Below are 21,016 nucleotides of genomic sequence, written 5' to 3'. Positions count from 1 at the left end.
TGAAAGAAACATGACTTCTCCCGCATGTGTGTCACTCGCAGCACATAATCCAGGTTGAGCTGCTGCAGCCTGCAGCTTTGCAGTTTTCTGATCACAATGTTTCTGCTGAAGTGCTGTGGATAGCTTCAAGGTGAGATCTCTCCTACTTATATTTTCCCCCGGTGCATTTCCTATACAAAACGAAGGAATCGATATGTGCTAGGTCCAGTAGATATAACAACAGGCTTATATATATATATATATATATATATATATATATATATATATATATAGCGTAATATTGTAGCATATACATAACAATTTGATAAACATTTAGATGGGAATGATATATTTATACACAATGCATATTTTTAGAATTCCACCTCAAAATGGCAAAGTACATGAGAAACAGCTTACCTATCGAATAACATTCACATCAGATTAGTTTAACAAGGAAATCAGCGTCATCTCTCCTTCGTTAAAAGTTAAAGTTCCTGGCCTTAGTCATTCTCGCAAGCCTTTCATTTCTCACAGACCACCGTCTAGACAAAATGACAGGAAAGGGTCAGATTGTGTCAGGATCCACTTCCTTGTATCATTTGCATATTCAGTATTATGTTTGGTTATTTTATTTTTGCATTAAATATGATGGTTGTGTGTACTAGTGTGCCTACCAAGAATAGCACATTACTTGCAAACCAGTATGTATGCGCCAAGTAGGACTGAATCACCTGCCAGTTCTGCACGTTCAAAAGACCCTTAGCAGTGAAACAGACAATAGCTCCTTAACGACTTAATTTTGCGACTGAACAGCGGCGAAATGTTTTCGGTCTTTACTAAGCGCTAAGTCGTCTATGCACTAATTAGTAATTACTTCTATCTGTGTGTAAACAGGAGTATAAACGGTTGATTATGCACACATTTTTAGTTTTCATTTTCTCCTGGTTTGCTGGCTTAAATATTTTGATGTAGGCGTTCATCTGTATCCTGTCCATATGACATACACAATAACGGTATGACATGAAACAGTAGTGTTTATAACATGGGTTTTCAAATATCCTTACAGTTTGGGAAGTTTGTAAATCCTATTTACAAAACTTACTTCAGCCATGTATGTGAAATCAACCAGCATATTCTTATGTTTTATTGACAGTAATTAGGCTTCCAAACCGAAGACTGGGGAAGCCTATAGTTTTTGTTAGGATTATACTTATTCTTATTCTTTTTTTCTTGCAAAAGTTGCTCAAAAACTCACGAAATTCGGTACGCTGGTAGATGCCTGTGGACAATAGTCGGTGATAGTCGGCAAATTTGCGTAAATCACGTAGTTCGGCAGCCATACTGGATTTTACGGAATTTGTTAAAACACCTGTGTATTGAAAACTACTTACTGCAGAGTTCAGAAAATTGCTATACATGTTGAGGGATAGTGCATGATTAACTGTTGTTAATATGAAGCTGATTGTTAGTACTGTGGTTTAGCAACCACATTGATTAACGATAAATGTATTTAATCACATGCTGATCGATGTAATCTAAAGCATTATTCAAATACTGGGGGCACTATAGAATGCACAGATCACTGCTAAACACAGTGCGCAAATTTGCCAGCTGCGGTTCCACGTGGTTAACTCAGAATTCCTTGCGTGGTTAGACCTTGTTCAAGCTTCGCTTCACTATCCCAGCGGCTCCGCAAACAGCAAGTAAGAAAACATATTCTTAATAATTTACATGCAGTGTATATACTTTACAAATTGGCCTAGTTTGTCAAGTGTTTATTTTTAACTAGTCTACCTGTTAAACTATCGTTTTTTTTTTTTTAATACATATGTAAGTGCGTGTTCTTTGTGTAGATGTCAGTGTTGTGCATGTATGATTTTTACACATAGTAGTTTTGAAATACTCACTGTTTATATAAAGAGTTTATTTATATTTATTTAACTTGGGATGTGTGTTGTTATAAATTGGTTTTGATTTGTGGTGAAAGTTTGCCGCCTTGTGGTGAAATTTTAGAATGCAGTCTTGGTGAACAAAGTCTGTTTTTGAAAATCTCAGCACAAGAGACCGTTTATGACCGTAATTCCTGATAAAAATATATTGCCTTACCGTGCAAAAGTAACCGGGCAAGAATTATATTGCCTTACCGTGCAAGGATGCTCATAGGTCACATAATGGACATCGTGATGTTTTGTCCAAATGTTTGCACTGCCTGTAACAAAAAACAGCTGCATATAAATTCTTCTTGTGCAGGCCTCAGGGAACTAATGCCAGCAATTGAATGAAGCCAATTGCTTAAATGCATTTCACTGCAAAAGCTAGTTAAAATATTGTTTGCATCCAAATGACATTTTAATTTGCTGCTAACCAATGCTTCCAATATTTTTACCAAAATTGACACAGTCAGCTGTGTCCAAAATGATTTGTGATGATAATGTTTAATCTTTAACAACCAATGCGCTTACATTTCACAATAACTGCTTGGAAGCCGTAAAGCTGCTTGCAACTCTAGTTGAGATTCGTACTGTGCACCTTATTACATTTTGAGCTTTTCTATCTATTCTGTGTACACTCCATTAGACTGTGAGTGACTTGAATCTCCTGGCACTTTCATAAATTAAAGGCAGTTTAATTTAAATGCACTGTGTTTATATGTTCGTAGCCAGTGGCCAAAGCAGCAACTCTGACAGCTTTCAGTTTACCTGGAGACTGTTCGGGGCCTTGCATTAGACGCATAACATATGTTTGTGTTTTAATATTCTAAATGGAATGAAAATAAAAAACAATTAAATCGACTCTGTATCTTCTTGTTATTGTTATGAAATGTTAGTCTTGTGGTATAAACAAAATAAATGACAATTCCCCTTTGAATACAGAAAATACAGAACAAAGTGGAGAGAAAAGAGATTATTAAAAAAAATAATAAAAAAAATACCCTAAACCCAAGTATAGGGGAATGTGCCCCCTGACCCCTGGGTACAACAAAAAAGTTCACAAACATGGCACCTATGCTAGTTAAGAGTATGCCTTTACCTGCAGATGTCCATCCCTGAGCTCTAGCAGCAGGTGGTCGCTGAGCCCAGCAGCCAGGAAGAGAAGCCCACTGTGTTTGCTGGTCAAGAACTGAAGCGAGAGGTTGAAGGAAGTTACATCATGGGTGGCCTTGATCTTGCAGAGACTTTCAAGGAAGTATGACATGCAATAAAAAAAAAAAAAAAAAAAAAAAAACACGGTCAAGACATGACATGGTGAATACTGAGGACACAGTAAAAACTCAACAACACAGAGATTATACATTTTAATTGTAGTCTTGTAATTTGAATACATTGTTATTAGAGTATATATTATCAATGGCTCGTTGTTTTTCTGAATTGGGTGTACACACTACTACACAATAATAATTACATGTACTTTATAGAATTTCTCTCCTTAATTTCTTGATAAAGGCAGTTATTATTTGATTAGACTTTTTTAAATAAGGCACAGCTTTTTGAATAATACCGGTACAGAAGGGGAAAGATAATGGGCACAGACGAGATTCATTAAATTGGAAAAGCCATTTTTGCAAACAGTGTTATCCCCAATTGGAATCTGTCCCAGCAACTTGATAAATGAAGGACCCAATAAGGACCCAAAGTAAAATACCAGAACAGTAACAAGATAATTCTTCTAACATTGGCAGGAAATCTAATTTAGAAACGACGCATATTATAAACCACTCGGTGAGTTAGTTGAACAATCTCTCAAGGATTTACTTGTGGTGCATGACATTAGTTCATACATGAGTAGTTATCCTGCTCTAGATAATTCTCATGACTTTGCATCTTATGGCTTTCAATCATAGGATGGCTAGTCCACAGACTGGCCTGGTCTGCATTTTTAGAAGTCTGTGAATTCGGAGCTCTCAGGAAATGAATGCTTTCTCATTACATGGGCTCCTAAATAAATATGTAGCTATTGGAGGACTCATCCCTGTTACGGTTTTCCTAAATTGCTGCCAAGGACAGGCTTCTCAGCAGCCCCCTCGTTCCCAAGCAGCTGGGTGTGTCAAAGTTCAGGGCTTAATCACATTCTGAGGAAGTATTCTGGGACAAATCCGAAACAAACTCTGCAGCTAAAACAACAGCAAGCTGAACAAGGAATAGATGGAAGCCATCTTCAAGAGCTGTTCTATAGATACTTCAAATGCTAAAATGTTGGGTTATTTTCTAAAAAAAATAATCTACTATCACCTCATAAATGTTTAAACCGTGCTTTCACTAAACTTTGCTATTCTTATGGAAAAAATATAATACAATCTTACTGCAATAAATATAGGAATACCTCCTAAGAGAACACTTCGGCCTCGGGAACAACACTGTGGTGAAACAGAATTTTCCCATTGCATTGTAAATGCTCTGCCTAAAGAAACAGGAACTTTACTTAAAAGCAATTCATTGCTAACCAATTCAAAACTGATATACTGTTTTGTAACCTGATAACTCATCATCATCAAATTCAAATGGTTTATTCAATCTTTTCAAAACTGATTTGTCATCGGCAGAGTAATCTAGAGCTGCTGCTACATTTTTTTAAAACCTGTGTAGAGATGCTGTGTTGATAACCACTGTGTTAAAATTCTTCTATTCATGATGACTGTTAGAGACGCTTCTACATTTTTACTGTATGTAGGAGTGCTTCATCAATTTAGTTGGTCAGTTAGTTTATTATTATAATTTATTAACAGATCCTTGCCTGTTGCACATCTCTTATTTATTCTATTAATTTATAATGCTGACACACATGTATCAGGACATAAATAACAAATACCTTTGTATTTACTGATTCATATTGTGATTGGCCTTGGCATTTGTGTCTGGTGGTCAACTCTGTCTTAGAGAACACTTCGACTAAGAGAATACTGCTTGCTTTCCGAGGGGTATTCTCTTAGTGAACACTTCGACTGAGAGAATACTGATTGCTTTCCAAGGGGTGTTCTCTTTAAGCGATATAGCTCCAACTGGAGTTATGCGTTCCAAGCCAAAGGCGAGGCGAGGGCACTAACGAAAGTCAAGGCCATCTACCAGACGATAGATCCCGCATCGAGAGGACTCTATCGCTATTAGAAAATGATTATTTATTTATTTTCTCTTTAAAAAAAAACTTTAAAACCTATATTTACCTTGAACTTCTAATATTTCGCCAGTTAACATTCCGCTGAGGAAAATAGTCCCTAACATAATTAGAATAGAAAAACAAAATACATGTGGAAAAAACATTATTTATTATTATTATTATTATTATTTATTATTATTATTAATAAATTATTATTAATGCTAACATTTATTTATTGGGGTCTTACTCTTTCTTACTATAATTAATCTGGACATGTACAATTGTTGAATAGTCCGTGTAGTATTTAGCCTGACTCGAAACTTGCTGTTGGAGGCGGGGCATCATTCAAGGAGTCAGGGAGTGGATTGGCTGAGGCAGGGGGTGGATTGGCTGAGGCAGGGGGTGGATTGGCTGGTGCTGAAAGAACTGAAACAGGGTTGGGAGTTTGACTGGCTGGTTTTGAGGGAGGGTGTTGTTTGGATCCAGCCGTTGACAGAATTGTGGACCAATCGTGTCTTCCCTGTTGATTTGCTGTCCAGTACCTGCGAATTGAGCCTTCATTATGGTGTCCTGTCACAGACTTGATTTCCCTTGTTTCTAGACCAGCATCAGAAAGTATGTTTAAGTTGTTTTTTTATATTATCAGATTAGTTGTAGATTAGAATGTTAAGGGAAAAAGCAGCTATTGCGCAGATCGGTTTTACAATATAATTCACAGTTAAGCACTTCAACGTTCCAGTGGGCATCTATACAAAATAGAAGCCTGTTACATCTGGAAGCTGATTGGCTGTTCGCACTCAATTGTTTTCTAATAGAGAACATTTTGGCTTAGAGAACACTGCTTGCTTTCTGAGGGGAAAAAGAGAGATCTGTGATGTGTTAATGTACTGGGTACATGTGCCTAACTGAGTACAGAACAATACAGTAATAGTACTACAGCAGAATTATTCAGCAGTACTTTTGTTACTTTAATTTACTGCTTCTAAAATACTTCAGTAATGAAATGTGTCACACAGTGTCAGTAGCTAGTGAATTGATACATTTATAAAATTGATATAAAAAACAAGAGGATGTAACTGCATGGCAGGTTAACAAAAGTACAATGCATTGTACATTGAAGCTGCAACCAGGATCGCTATTAATTTCTGCTGTCACTGCTCATTATTTGTTCCAAATCCATTGTGTTGTAATTAGTGGCTATGGTGTGGTTTGTAGATACCATATCTGTCAATATGGTATCTACAGGCAATAACATAAAGGAAAACGTTCTTAAAAACAGACAACACACGCATGTCTCGTTGCGCCTTGCCTACCCCGACAAAATACAATTATAAACCTTACAGATCGCCTTGGACAATCAGGTTCAGAGAACTGAGGGCATTATCCCACAGGTAGTTTCACTTAGAAATACTAAAAGAAACTTTAAAAAGTCTGAAGACACTGAGAAAGACTTATAGTTGAAACTTTTAAATGTTATTTTCTTTTAGTCAGAAGACATTGATTTTTTTTTTTTTTTACTCAGTACATTTGTCATTGAATTCATTAAGTTTCTTTAGAAACATCCCAGTCCCTGCTTGTGAGAGTTTTAAGTCAGGGCGTTCTAGATGTTACTGGAGTAGATGGGCATAGCTCCCCAGCCAAAGCACATACAAGGGATGGAACTTCATTAACAAGAGACCAGGTCAATGACATCTTATTATTGTATCAATAAAACACACTAGACAATTGTCTCAACTGCCCCCTATAAATCCATTTATCACAGCTTACCGTCACTTTTCACTATTATAGTCCCTACTCCATAACTGGCTCTTTGGCCAAATCTTCTGCCAAACTGATATGGATTAAGACACAAACAGAAGGCAGAGTCCATGGTATTTGATTATGTTTCGAAAGCGTCTGTTACCACCACAGTGTTTGGTTGTCGCATATGTATTTCCAATCTAAACTTTAGAAGCTAGACCAGGCCCTCACCTCTACCCTTCCTGGAAACAGAGAGTCACTGAGTGCCTGCAGGAGGCTGGGTTTTGTCCAGCCAGGGCAGATGGCTATAATTTGGCTTTTGTTTATTTATAGCACTTAAAAGAAGTGCACTGCAACTTATTTTCCCTACATTTTCTTTGAATGGACAATTTTCCTCTTTATTTCCCCCAGATATATTATCCATGTTGCCTACTTGCAACATGAGCTAAGGGAGAGAGACATAGGACTGGAGCAGTGGTAGAAATCTGCCCCATAGCTTTGTAATTATTGAGTTATAGCAGCTTCATATAAAAACTCAAAATAGGATCGCATACCTTGGATAAATCCAAACTAAACCCATAGCAGACAGTGGGGTCTCCATTTAATCTAACCAGTGGTGAATCTAAATACCACCACTATTTATATAATAAAAATAGGACCAAACCTGGCATTTTACTAAATGAAAAAGTATAGACAAAACAAGCTGACACACTGTTATAGGTGATAGTTTTCACAGAGTCCCCTTCTTTTAAAGACTTAATTAGTGGCAGTATCTAGCCTCTGCACTGTTTAAATCAATTGAATATACACCCATCAGCTATTTTGGGGAAAATATTGTGTTCCTGATACAGTGAACTGGTATCAGTATAGTACTGAAAGGGATAACCAATGGACTGAGGTGCATTCACAGTGCTGTGAAGGGGAGCTGACTGGGCTGTAATTCTGTCTGATTACTATATACCCGCTGTGTTAAGCAAGCCAAAATAAGTCACAGCAGTAATTTTATACACTTATAAATGGCACATAGAGGACTCAGTTACAACATTCTTCTGTGAGACTGTTGTAAAAGCTGGAACTCTTGACTCATTTGGCGACAGTGGGTCTTTGTGTTGAGGAGGGGTGGGGTCAGGCAGTGTTTTCTCAATGGTTACTCTTCCAGAATGTGCTGACTTGACTTGTTTTTAATTTATTTAAGCGCAGGTGGCTGATTGTGGAGGCATTTGGGGTAGTAGAGGCAGCAATACGTTTTTGCACGTTTATTTTGAATTTAAAATCTTTAATTTTATTTCATGAGAGATTTCATAAGAACATAAGAAAATTAACAAAATGGAAGAAGCTATTCTGCTCATCATTGCTCGCCCTGGTTCCCAAACTTTGTCAAGTCAGTTCTTAAAAGATCCCAATGACTCAGCATCAACACAATTGCATGGTAACCCATTCCTGACCACATGCTATGTAAAAAAAGGGTCTCATGCCCTCTGTCCAATGCCTGTCTGCATTCAGTTTCCAGCAGGTCTCTGTCCTGTGCTTAAATTACTGTCAAGGACTTTTAAAACTTCACTTTCCCCTAACCCTCTTTCCCTTATAAAAGTTTACCACAGTATTTATTTGTTTACCATTCTTTTCCAGTGGTTACACTATGCATTTTTACCCTGGTTTGCCATGATTCCAAATATGCTTTGCCATACCTTGCTAGGCTTTACCAGGCTTTATCTCTGCTTTATTAAACTTTGCTATCTTTTTACTATGGTAAACTTTTATAAGGGATCTAGGCTTAATAAATAAAATGCCTTGGGATCAATGCTTTATTGGACTCTCTCCAAGGCCAGACTGTCCTTTTTTTAGTGCCGGAACAGAACGCAACATAGTATTCCGAGTACAGTATACATCATCATCATCATCATCATCATCAAAAAAAAAAATATCATCCCATGGAAAAAACTACTATATAAACTGTTATTACAGTATTACCAGATTGGTTCTTTTATGAGTGTAACAGATTATACATTCCCTAATTCAGATGTTCCCAGATCTACTGAAGTCTTTGAATAAAATGCAGCTTATACTTGAGAATTCTTAAAATAGGTTACTTCTCATTTTTACACACCAACATTTACGCTACAGGATATCAAACAAACTTTCACCTCGCTATGACTCTCCAGCAACAGTGCTGCTTATACAGGTGCTGCATGTGAGCCTGGAGGTGAATAACTAATGCTTTTAACCACCAACATACATAAACCGCATCAAGTCTTATTATGACCAATGAGACCTACTGAATTTTCTGTTCCTTGCATTAGAAAACTGGTTCCTTAAACCATACAAAAAATATACACAAGAAACTTAAAATAAAACCCTTTCTTCTGCCCATAGTGACAAAGCAATAAAGGGGTATACATCATTTGGACTGTCAATAGGGCGTAGGGCCATCATGGACAACCAGGGGATCACTGATTCAACTGTCTGCAGGGTGTTTGGATTCCATTGCCCAACAACTGCCCCCTCAAATTATTTCATTAAAATTGTGGGTGCAACTAAAGTCTGTTTTCTGGGAAGACTTCAGTGACAGTTCCTCATGAAACAGTTTAATTTGTGCAGTCTTGTGCAGGGTTAACCACTCCCAGACTTAGAAAGTGCAGGATGATGTAGAGAGTTCCCTGCTAGCAAGAACGGTTGTTAGTAGATGTTTATAGGATGATTCATTAAACTCCATTTTAATCTGGGACAGATGCCTATACACTGTATGAAGTCTCTCTCCAATGGATCAGCATGTATGGGCTCAACTCCCCCCCCCCCCCCCCCCCCAGTGCTGGCTCCTGTACAGTAACTTCACACAGAGGCCTGGCCAGGAACATCTTCTTTCTGATTCTAGGAGACTCCGTTCCATGAAACGGCAAACAGTGCTGCAGCAGCCGACAGCCTCCCACACCAAGCAGCTATACAGAGGCATACCCCACCCTGGTTACACTCTGTATCATAGCATTGCCACTGCGTCTTTTGAGCTGCTGTACTGTTCTCTACAATTATCTGAAGAAACTTGGTATTTACTTTGCCAAACATTTTGAGTATAAGTCTTTCTTTTTGTATTCTACAGTTTGTAACTTTAACTCAACATCTCTCTATTTTCCACAGTCATGCCTGAAACCAGCAGCAGTAGAATCATCCTTTATGGAGCAGTTGCACTCCTAAACCTCTCTTTCCGAGACTGCCTGAAAAGGTTGCAATTATATGGTGGTGGTTTAGTGACGTGGACAACTGCCCACCAATCTGATTTCACTTTGAACCTGTTTGTGGATGTGAAAAGTGAGTTCAGCCACTCAGTCACTGACACACAGCAGCTCCTCTACCATCCTCAGCCTGGTCACTTAATACTGTCAGGGTCAAATTCAAGAAACCGTTGTGCTACTTCTGTACTTTTTCTTTTTAAAACATGATAAGAAGCTGGTAACAAAACTTGAAATAATTAATTCAGTGTGTTCATTTAAGGGCCCCTATGTACAACATCGCTATTTTTTGCTGGTGTAGATTTGCAACATTACCAGTTAAAGGGACAATGGGCCCGATTCACTTTAGGACAACAGTTTTGTGAAGAACTGTTTTTTTTTCTTCTTAAATCCCATTTGTATTGATTGGTCAAAGTTTTTTAGACCATGAAAATTGAGTTTTATGAATATTATGGAAAAATAAGATTTTATGGAATTTTTCTTAATCAGGTGATTTGATTGGCTATCCATTCTCGTCTCCTTCTTTTGTGCTCTCACCTAATAAAGTGTTTTATACAGTATAACACCGAACGTGTGTTAGTATATGTCCCAGTGCTATCTCCGATATTAGTTATGTTCCCTATGTATTGAAAGGCTAGCTGTTCACTCCTGGCAGATTCGAATACATTCTGTTTGTTCTTAAGGGCTCTGATTTACCATCTCTGAATTTTACTATAAACATCCCTAGTTATTCAATAGGCCTCCTGTTCCACTGTTGGCTATGAAAGAATGTTTTTTCCCACCCTGCTCTCCTTCAAAGGCTCGCTGTATGAAGAAAGCTGTATTATTGAGCCTTCCCTCATCCTAAGGCTCTCTGTGTTCTAAAAGTCATTATGTTAAACTGTAATGTTGTTCTATCCATGACCTCTTCCCTCACTCTTTGATAGCAGACCATTGTACCTGTGCCTGGGTGGTGCAGTGGAGGGGTACCAGTAGTAACTTATTCATTTAAGTAATGTAAGTAGTTACAGTTACAAATAGTTGCTTCTTAGGAACAGTTTACATTTTGCAGAGATTCATTTACTTGGTTTGGTCAGGTTACAGTTTGAAATATTCTTTCTGATGTCCGTGTTATATATATAGCTATAAATGTAACAAAGTTTTTTTTTTTTTAATATTTAAAAAAAAATTGTCATCGCCAATGGTTTTTACTCCATTTTTCTCCCCAATTTGGAATGCCCAATTATTATTTTTACCCTGGTTCACCGCTGCAACCCCACTGGTACTCGGGGAAATGGAGGCTGAAATGTGTTACCCCCTAGGAACCCCTGGTCACAGTCGGCAATGACATAGCCTGGATTTGAACTTGCACTCTACAGGCTATAGGGCGCATCCTGCACTCCATGTGGAGTGTCTTTACTGGATATGCCACTCGGGAGACCCCACTAAAAGTTTTTTTTTAAGTTACTTAAAAATGTAATCAGATTAGAGTAATGCGTGACCCTAACTACCTCTAGAATGATATCCAATGACAATACAGTGGCACTGTAATGGTTCAGTACTAAGGAACAATTGCAGCACAGAGGCAGCCACTGTACAGTGGTGTGAGCCATTGGTGCAACTGGATCTGGACAGCCAGCATGGCACTGATTTAATACGACTGCAAGGGGCTGGGAGGGATACGTGACCCTTCCTTAATTATTACCTAGTCACTTCAGTGAACTTAACAGCATTGGTTCACTGGACCATTTCTGGCTGTTTTTGCTACCTGAGGTGGGGAGTGCAGAAGAAGGAGTTGGCCCTGCGCAAACAACAATTATGTTTTTTGGGAAACGTTGCAGTTAGAGTGCAATTCAGCAAACCCTGTAGGCCCCCGCCTTGGCAAAACTAAGATTATAATCAAAGAGCTCCTATTTGCATGACTCATCCCTCTACACTGTGGAAAATAAAGATCACTCTTTAAAAAGAGCAGATGTGTTAAACACAGAGACATGAACATCTAAACTTTTGGGCAAAAATTTCTAGCTGGCTAATTTCCTGAACACTTGGATTGTCGACACATGCAAAGTAGTTTGTAGCAAAATACTTTTTAAGGAGGTTTAATTAGAGAGACCTTTATGCTCTCACAGCTCTGCCATTACCAGGAGACCATTTTAATATGTAATTAACATTCTTGGGATTATCCCCCTGTTTTCTTTCTTTTCATCATGGAGCATTTACCTTATCTTTTCAGCCATTTGAGTGCAGGGACCGGAAAACAAACAAACCTTCAGGCTAAGCAAGATCTCATGGGAAAGAGCTTTATCAAATTATAACACAAATGTGTTGAGCCCAACAGAATACTGACCGCATTTATGTTATTAAAATAACTGTCTTACAAGTATCTACAAGTATCTATACATGCAAGGGTGCAAGAATCAAAATAACATTGTTTTTGTTAAATGCAAACGTCATCTGTACAATGCATTCTTTTCCCTGCTTCATTAAACCTATTTTAGTACTGTTATGTATTAATAAAAAATGAAATGCATTTTAATCCCATCAGATTCTAGAGTGGGGCCCCCACCTTCACCCCCAAAGAGCTTTTCATAATCATATAGTAGCCCCTCGTTAAACTGGACATGTTTGTCTGACATAAGAAGGTGACGTGTTTAAAAACATTACGATAGATTCGCACACACATACATTTACAGTTCTCGATGTATTTTAAATATAAATCATTTGTGTGAAATAACACTATTGTGTTTTGGGTAGGCTACGCATTACATTATGTAAATATATAAATCTGTACAGTAGGTCTATACAGTACAGCAGTAAAATCAAATGAATACCTAGAGCACTTTTTTGCACTTTAGCCTACTAGTAACACAAAATAAATCATGTTGCTGCATCGTACACATTGCTGTACAATACGAATAAAATACTGTTTTAAATGGAATAGAAACTAAATGATCACAGCCCTATACAAATGTTCAGAATGAGCTGGAGGGGTTAGTGGCACATGTGTGCAGTATATTGCTCCCAACACAATGGGAAAAACAGAAATGTCATAAAAAAAAATTTCAAGGCTTGTAAGTACACCCTGACTTTAGTGAAAATTAGGTACTTGGGTGTTCATCTCAAAAATGCATCGAGCACAGCTGGCAACAAACGAGGAAAAGCAGACTGAGAAATGCCAGCAACAATTGCCCACAGCTTTAGAACATCTCATTACAATATTTTTTATCCCTCATCTCAACCCTGTTTTTGTGAATTTCTGCAGGAACGCCCAGAATTATATATTCATTTTAGGCAAATAAGAACTACGGCTGCAAAGCATTCATTAAAATGATGCTAACAGTGTTGCTGTTCTTTAGTGCATTTCACGCTACACTTCGGACTGGCTTGCATGTGGTTTGCAATGATTGCGACAGACGCAACACTTCAGTACATCTACCCCTTTGTCTTTAAAAATAAATCTTGAAGTTGCAGTTTGTAAACTTGACTCGCAATATTATAGTCTGTGCTGTGAGTCTTTGTAACATCAATATATTTGATCCAAATTAGGTAGTCCAAGATTGGTTCTAATCAGGAACTGTGAAGCCAGTCTCTGGGGTCTGTCTGATTTTCTAAACGTATATATACAGGTAGTGCCTTTCACGTATTATACTGTGTGAAAAAAACACTTAACATAAGTAGTAATTACACTACAAACTTGATGAGGTGGGTTTTGAAATATTGGAAGATGTCACATCTGACCCTATGCCAGTGATGAGCTGAAATGAATTATACTCTTGATTTACTATTCAATTATATTTGTTTTACAGACAGTATTAGTACCCTGTGATTGTGCTACAGTTATATAAATGCGATACACCCTCCCACTTCAGTGAAATTGACTTCACTAATGTGTAGTGTAACTACAGCTGGGTATCCATAGCCACATTTTTGAGATGTCAACAGCACCAAAGCTGTGAAGTGAAAACTCAAATGCATTTCATCTCTGTGGTAGAAGGTTTCATTTATTATTTAGGTTTTATTGAATCAGCTAAATTAATTCATTGACCTTTAAAGGTGAACTCGGTGTATGCATTATTCATGACTAAATGTTAATAGCTATTTGCTTAATTCAATTTTTGCCATTATTATAATATAGGCTGGCCCCTGATTCTTTATGTTAAATACCATGTATAACTTCCATATAGCGTTAGTGTTTCAAATATAACACATTCTCAAGTACATTTCCTTGCTTATCAAACAGCTGTTTACTAATCAAGAATCTGTAAGCTGAGTTTCACAAAGATTGGATTTTTTACTTTACAAAAAAACTGTGACATAGACTCAATAACCCCCATCTTCTAAATTGAAAAACATTAGGCACCAGTACTACAAATAATAATGTGTTTTTGTAACCTACGACATTTGGACAAATGTATTTGAAACACCTGCCATAACAATGTCATCAGGGTGTAAAAGCCATCATTAGGCCAGTTTACATGTGTGATTATTTCACGTCAATCGACAATACACAAAGCCAGTACAGTTAAGGCCTGAGCAACCTCCAGGACCTCCAAAATGTTAATTGAAAAGCAGGAAATGAGATAATGATGATAACCTTCTAGAGAGGATAATTAGGCTGGTTGCTTAATTTATTTATTCAATTAAATCTGCTGAACATCATCCAGGCTACATAGTCTCAAAATAAATATATTAACAAGAAGGATAGAAATGTTGCCGATCCCTTTCTGGTCTGTCAAATAAACTATAAAGTGTGGGTTGGTAATTTGTCCATTCCTATGTCTCATTTGTTCTTGACTATAGCAAGTCAACTGGTATTAGCCATTTTCTAGATGCAGACATCTATGTAGGTGGATCTCAGTAAATATTACAGCTTGAGGAGCCAGTACCAACTCATGTGATTTTATTATTTTTAAAACGCATTATGAATTTTGGAGCTCATGAAATGTGCAGGATTGGCAGTCCCAGAGTCTGAAGTTCTCCATTTACTCACAGTGACAACGTGAGTTTTCACACTGTGAGGTCTACCTTGAGGAGACCAACCTTCTCAGGGAATCAGGGGCAGTTTAGTCTCAATGCGTATCCTGTCCTTGACTCAAACTGTGAGGTGGTTTGGTGGTGCAGCCTGCAGTGCTGTTTACTGCTCTACTAGCAGAGTATATAGTGCAGAGGTGCACAAAGCTAGTCCTCAAGGTCCAGGATCTTCAATATTTTATACTTACTATTATTTGATTATAGCCTGGAAGGAGGTTACGTTGTCTCAAGTAAGTCATTTTGGGTACAGGTATAACAAAGACCAGGAGAGATCAGGATTGTGCATCCGTACTATAGACTATGCCCTACAGAGACACTTGTTTATCAAAGAGTCTTTCCCTAAACTTTCCAGCCCATCCACATTAATTAAAAAAAAACAAAAAACAAACAAACAAGTGCAGAAGGTGGCTATCTCACGAATTAAGTGATTCATTTGTTGCTAATCGGGAGATGGTCACCTGCATAAAAGCCTGGAGCTCTCTCCCCTCAAGGTGGGTGTGAACGAGAGCGAGTGAGAAATTTAAAAAAATTACTTGTAGGATCTGTGAAGGCCACTGCCCAGCCAGACCTGTATTATTGTGTTTGTGATTTATTTTTGTTTAACCCTTTTCTTTCTGTGCTCTGTGAGTAAGTATGGTTTTGTTTAAATATTTTATTTGATTTTTGTTCTTTAACAAACGGCGCACGCCACATCTTTTTGCAACTGCAGTACCTGTCTGTTGTTCTTCCGGCGTCTGGCCTGACATCACCACTCAGCCACTTCCTGTCAAACGTGGTATCCGCCGTGGGATCACCAGCACCTCCTGCAGTTTTTTTTTGTTTTTTAAAAAAAAAATTTACATGTGGATTGAGGAAGAGGATGGGAGGAAGAGCTGCACGCAGCGGCAGAAACAGTAGCATCGCGGGGCTGGTTGCAAGCCCCATCGCGTCTCTGCCCTGGTGGATGTCTGCCTGACATGCTTGAGGGGGGGAGGAGTGGTGCTTTGAGGTTAGCAAGGCGGGCCATGTTGAGGTTGGCAGGTGGAGCTGGGGCTACAGCCACAGGAGGAGGTTGGCTGGGAAGCCCTCCTCCACAGTATGGGAGTGCAGTATTGCTGCTGCATCTGTGGGGAGTGGGGGCATTTCCCAGCAAACTGCCCCCTCCCACCAGAGGAATGCCTGCTGTGCCCATCCCCACTAAAGCCCAAGAGGGAGGAGCCCAAACGTCCTGCGCCTAAGTGGAACAAGCCCGAATGTCTTGAGCCTGAGTGGGAGGAGCCTGAACTTCCTGTGCCTGAGTGGGAGGAGCCCAAATGCCCACAACCCAAGAGGGAGGAGTTGGTGCCTCCACAACCAAGAGCCCAGGTACCCACCAGCAGAGGGAGAATACCTGCTGGTTCCACCTCCACCTCCACCACCATGGGGGGGGGGGCTACTTACCCCTCCCACCTTCACAAGCAGAGGGAGAATACCTGTTGATTGCTCCTCTGCCGCTGTGGGAGGATTGCATGCCGCTCCCACCTTCCACCAGCAGAGGGAGCATGCTTGCAGGTTCCCCCACTGCAGCGAGAAGGGGAGGAGCCCATAGATGACACGCCCGCTCTATTCAGGGATGCCGAGTCTGCATCACCTGGGGCTGCCTGCTGCTCCGCATCGACTGGGGCTGGCTGTGTCTCTTTTGTATCCCCTAGGGTTGCTGAGGGTCCTGCTTCACCTGGGGTTGCTGAGGGTCCCGTTTTGCCTGGGGGTGCTGAAGGTCCTGCATCGCCGGGGGGTGCTGTGTGTCCTTTGCTTCTGCTAGGGTTGCTGCCTGTCCTGCTTCGCCTAGGGTTGCTGACAGCTACACTTCATGCTGCCAATCCTGCATAAATCCTGCATACTGTGGCCAGAGCCCCACAAAGGGGAGCTGCCGGCCATGAAGAGATGCTATGATAGAGATGTTGCTAATGCAAAAAATATTTAAATTAGTATATTGCAGCTCTCATTAACATATTTTCTCTTAGTATATATGACAAAATGCATACTTGCGTAATTGCCGCAATAAAAATGCTAATTGCTATAAAGTCTACCGGAAGCCATAATAGTAGTATGGTATTTCATGTTTAATGTCACATGTTTAAATTTTTGTCAGTTTTTCATCAACCACAAAGCAGCATGTAATTCAATATGCTCATGTAACATTATTCAGCAGGTTTCATTTGACATTATGAAGCAGATTGAGTTAATTTTATAGGGTGATGCTAAACTTTGGCCATAGATGTACATTGAAAACATTATTTGAATATTTGTGTTGGTTCAGGTCTTCATTTCTGTTTTAACTGGTAACTCTAAACTAGATAGTAAAGACAATACGCAGAAACTTATTTATTCAGTCATGTATAAACAAAGGCATCGCCCGGTTCGATTGAACATTTAATTTCCCCGCTGCTGGTGAATGCCAAGTTGTAAGGAAATATTGGATTCCAATAGTATTTAATTACAGTTCTATTAAGAATTGATTCTCATCAGTAAATAGTTGGCAGAATTGAAGCATACTCCGCTTAACCAAGGTGATCAGTTTCTTTTCGTAAAATGTATGTTTTAGTATGATGAAAAAGTTAATGACCATGGCATGTAGGAACAGTACCTGTATGTAGAGAATAATATAGATTATGCAGCTTCGGTCGCAATGCAAAGTTGAATTGGAATTCAATTCTCTAGATATATGCAAAGATGGAAGGATGTATGTACAAGAATACATCCACTATATCTCCAGAATAGGATATTCTCAATAACTTAAACTATGTTCAATACCAAGCTTTATGACAGTTGTATAAGCGGTTCCCCAGATATGTAAGCAGATCATACGACCACACTTTTCCCAGTCCCCAGCTGTAACCACTAAGCCATCTCACCATGTTTTATTTGATTTACTTTCCTTTAATAGTCAGTTTTAATAAGGCATACTTTATCCAATTGCTGTACATTGTTCAATTCAGTGGGTGCCAGACTTCACATGGCAAAGCCTGAAAGGGTTACCAGGCAATAGGAGTACAGTGGAATTATATTTTTATAAGCAAAAGAGGGAGCACTTAGTGGCCAGATGGGAGGGACCAGTAAAACAGGATGTAGAGAAGGAAAAGGTTTTTTTTAAAGATAGTTCTAAATTAGTCTTTGTAGCATTAACATTTGAGTTTTTGAAACCCAACTGTCTGCTTTTCTGCCACTGGAAAGATAGCACCAATGGGTTTAAAAAGGGGAGGCTGCCAAAACCTCCACTGAATTAGCTGTAGGGTTGAGCTGCAACAGAGATCTTTCCAGAAGTCAGTTAGACCTCTTCCTGCCTGGCTGGGTATTCCTTTGGGCTTTTGTTGACCAGTTTGTCTGCCATTCTCCAACACCTTTTAAACTACAGGAACACAGACTCCAGTGAAGAGGGAGGTTGTTAAAGAAGTGTCCCCTCTACTCTCCCAACAGAGAGCCTAGGGAGCATGCCAAGCTCTTACTCTCATAAGATGCAGCTGCACATGTCCTTGAGCCAGGAAGTACTGTAAATACTGTAGGATGAGACTGAAATCAGAGTTTGCATGATGGGCCTCTACAGTCAGTGGTACAGCAACTAGAACTCAGATCACATCTTTCAGTGACAGGAAATTGGCCAGCTATGCTCATTTTCAATGGAACTGCTACTTGAAGTCCGTTTCTACCACGATTAGACATCTAAGTCAGTATTGTAAATTCTTGAGTCAATCATCATCTAACTTAGTAAAAGCTAAGAAAACCAAGCAACCAATGTCTTTGAGAGGACAGCCAATGGCCAGGCAGACAAGGCAAGAATCACACAAACAAATACATTAAGTTAAGCCCCTTTCTGTTAAAATAAATGCAATAAACAAAACCATCTAGATTTAGGCTTTTAAATAAATGAACTTTTTGAAGCAGCACTACATACAGGCATAAACAGCTATCCTTTTTCTATGAACTAAACTTCTAGGCTACATAAGTTTGTATTCACTTTCCTTGCAGATGGACTGGATTGATTTGTAAATAGGTCAACCAACCAGAGCACCATTTCTCCTCCACCCATCCACACTGCCCCATGACTGGAACTAAGAAGAATTAGGGAGCCAGTTTATCACCAGAGATATGTTTTTGTATCCCTGTCCCTTCCAAATCTATAGAATTTGGATTGTGCATGGTGTCTGTCTTGTCTTTAAATTTCAGATTGTAAAGCTTATTGGATTGTCTTTTAATGTCAATGTATTGTATTTTTAAAGCTAAATCACTATGCAATCCCATAAATTTCAATGAGGAAGTTCCCATGAAAAAGCAGAACACAAGAGTCCAATTCCACTAGTTTTGCATTATTGCCTATTGTAGGTGATGGAAGCTTTTCTGTTAGGTCCTGTCTGTGTACACTGTACGGTAATTGCTATGATCATTAATCTTTGGTGCTTGCATATTTAAATGGATGATATGTCCCCCATGGATAGTTTTTGCTACACACATCTACAAAGTGTGTGTGTGTGTGTGTGTGTGTGTGTGCGTGTCTGTAGAGCTAACCTGTTAAGTATAAAATGTGTGCTTGTATAAGGTAATATAAATGTATTTTGTGCATACCGTTTTCAAAATCTACTGTGGTATGTCATGGTAAAAGAAAAAATAGTATAAAATCTCTCTCTCTCTCTCTCTCTCTCTCTCTCTCTCTCTCTCTCTCTCTCTCTATATATATATATATATATATATATATATATATATATATATATATATATATATATATATATATATGAAAAAAAAGTTTATAATAAGAACCTACATGTGTTGGTTTCTAAAAACAAAGATTAAAAAATAATTTATTTCAGGTACCTATCTATTACACCAGGCAAAGCCAATACAAAAGGAGGTATTTAACTACATTTACATTTTTCTTTTAAATCTGCATATTTTGTATCAGTTAAATGATGCCACTGAAATGCTGTAAATTTGTGTGTAATACTAAAAAAAAAAAAAAAAAAAAAAAGGGGGAAAAAAATACTTCAACATGAAAAAAACAAACATGAAACCACTTGCAGTTAAGAGAGGAGACATACTAGTTTTGAGTTGTTTTCTTGATCACAATCTTTTAGAATAATAGCTGCAATATTGGGCAACACTATCACACGTTACATAAAATCACAACTGCACAATCACATCACAGCTGCAGTTGCAATTCATTAACATATAAATGTAGAACGTTATTAAAAGTGAAACAGTTTTAAGATATAGTACACAAACAGCAAAATATTACATAACAGTACATTCGTAGGTATGTATAAAGCACTAGAAATGCTCAAACACGATAGGTAGGTACATTTCTTGAAGTATCAACTAGTCAGCTATTCTTACCTCAGCTTTTCAGCTCTGTCAAATTAGTAATCGTTTTACCCCAACTCGACACAGGACCAGTCCAAAGCACTGCGTTTTTTTCTGTAATGCAGTTTTATAAGGGGTGAGAGATCAGAGAGAAAGGGTGTTTCCCAATCTCAGTAGAGAATGTTCCAGAGTTTCATAGTGACAGCATAGAACACTTGGGTCTGTGTGAACTCAGGTCTAGTGTAATGCCCACAGACAAGCATGCTCTCCCTAGATCAAGCATTATACTCTCTTTGTGTAGAGCTGCTATATGTATCCCATGCAATCTATTCCAGTTCACAAGCTGCTAAGATCCTGGCCTTTCCCATGTTGGAGCACTGCACATTCAGCTCCTGACAGGCTCCCAATGGAATAGCCACTGACTAAACCCAATCAGACATTTGAGGGGAACAATAGTCTGCTCTGAAATACGGCCAGCATTGTTCTGCATGAAAAAAAAACAAACAAATAAAAAACCATACCCACCCCCATTTCAAAAATCAACTACTAACTTATCTAAAGACGTCAAGTCTGGGTCCAGAATACCTTAACTCTTTATTCTCTGTGGGTTGGGTTTATTAAGCACTTGCTTCAGACAGAATGATTGTTAAAAGGAGAGCCAG

The 21,016-nt window shown here is 38.6% G+C and overlaps 1 long non-coding RNA gene across 1 annotated transcript; it reads right to left on the bottom strand.

Moving 5' to 3' along the window:
• On the bottom strand, positions 1-20,619 carry LOC121295088. Its single transcript, XR_005946849.1, has 5 exons — positions 20,388-20,619; positions 3,010-3,154; positions 2,124-2,188; positions 397-521; positions 1-170 (listed from the first exon to the last, which is right to left on the bottom strand). It is a non-coding gene; the product is annotated as an uncharacterized LOC121295088 (long non-coding RNA).
• Positions 20,620-21,016: the final 397 nt, after the last annotated feature.

This window comes from Polyodon spathula, chromosome 19, assembly GCF_017654505.1.
Source record: "Polyodon spathula isolate WHYD16114869_AA chromosome 19, ASM1765450v1, whole genome shotgun sequence".
In the NCBI taxonomy this organism is placed as follows: domain Eukaryota; kingdom Metazoa; phylum Chordata; class Actinopteri; order Acipenseriformes; family Polyodontidae; genus Polyodon; species Polyodon spathula.
This window is presented reverse-complemented; position numbering and strand designations above follow the sequence as displayed.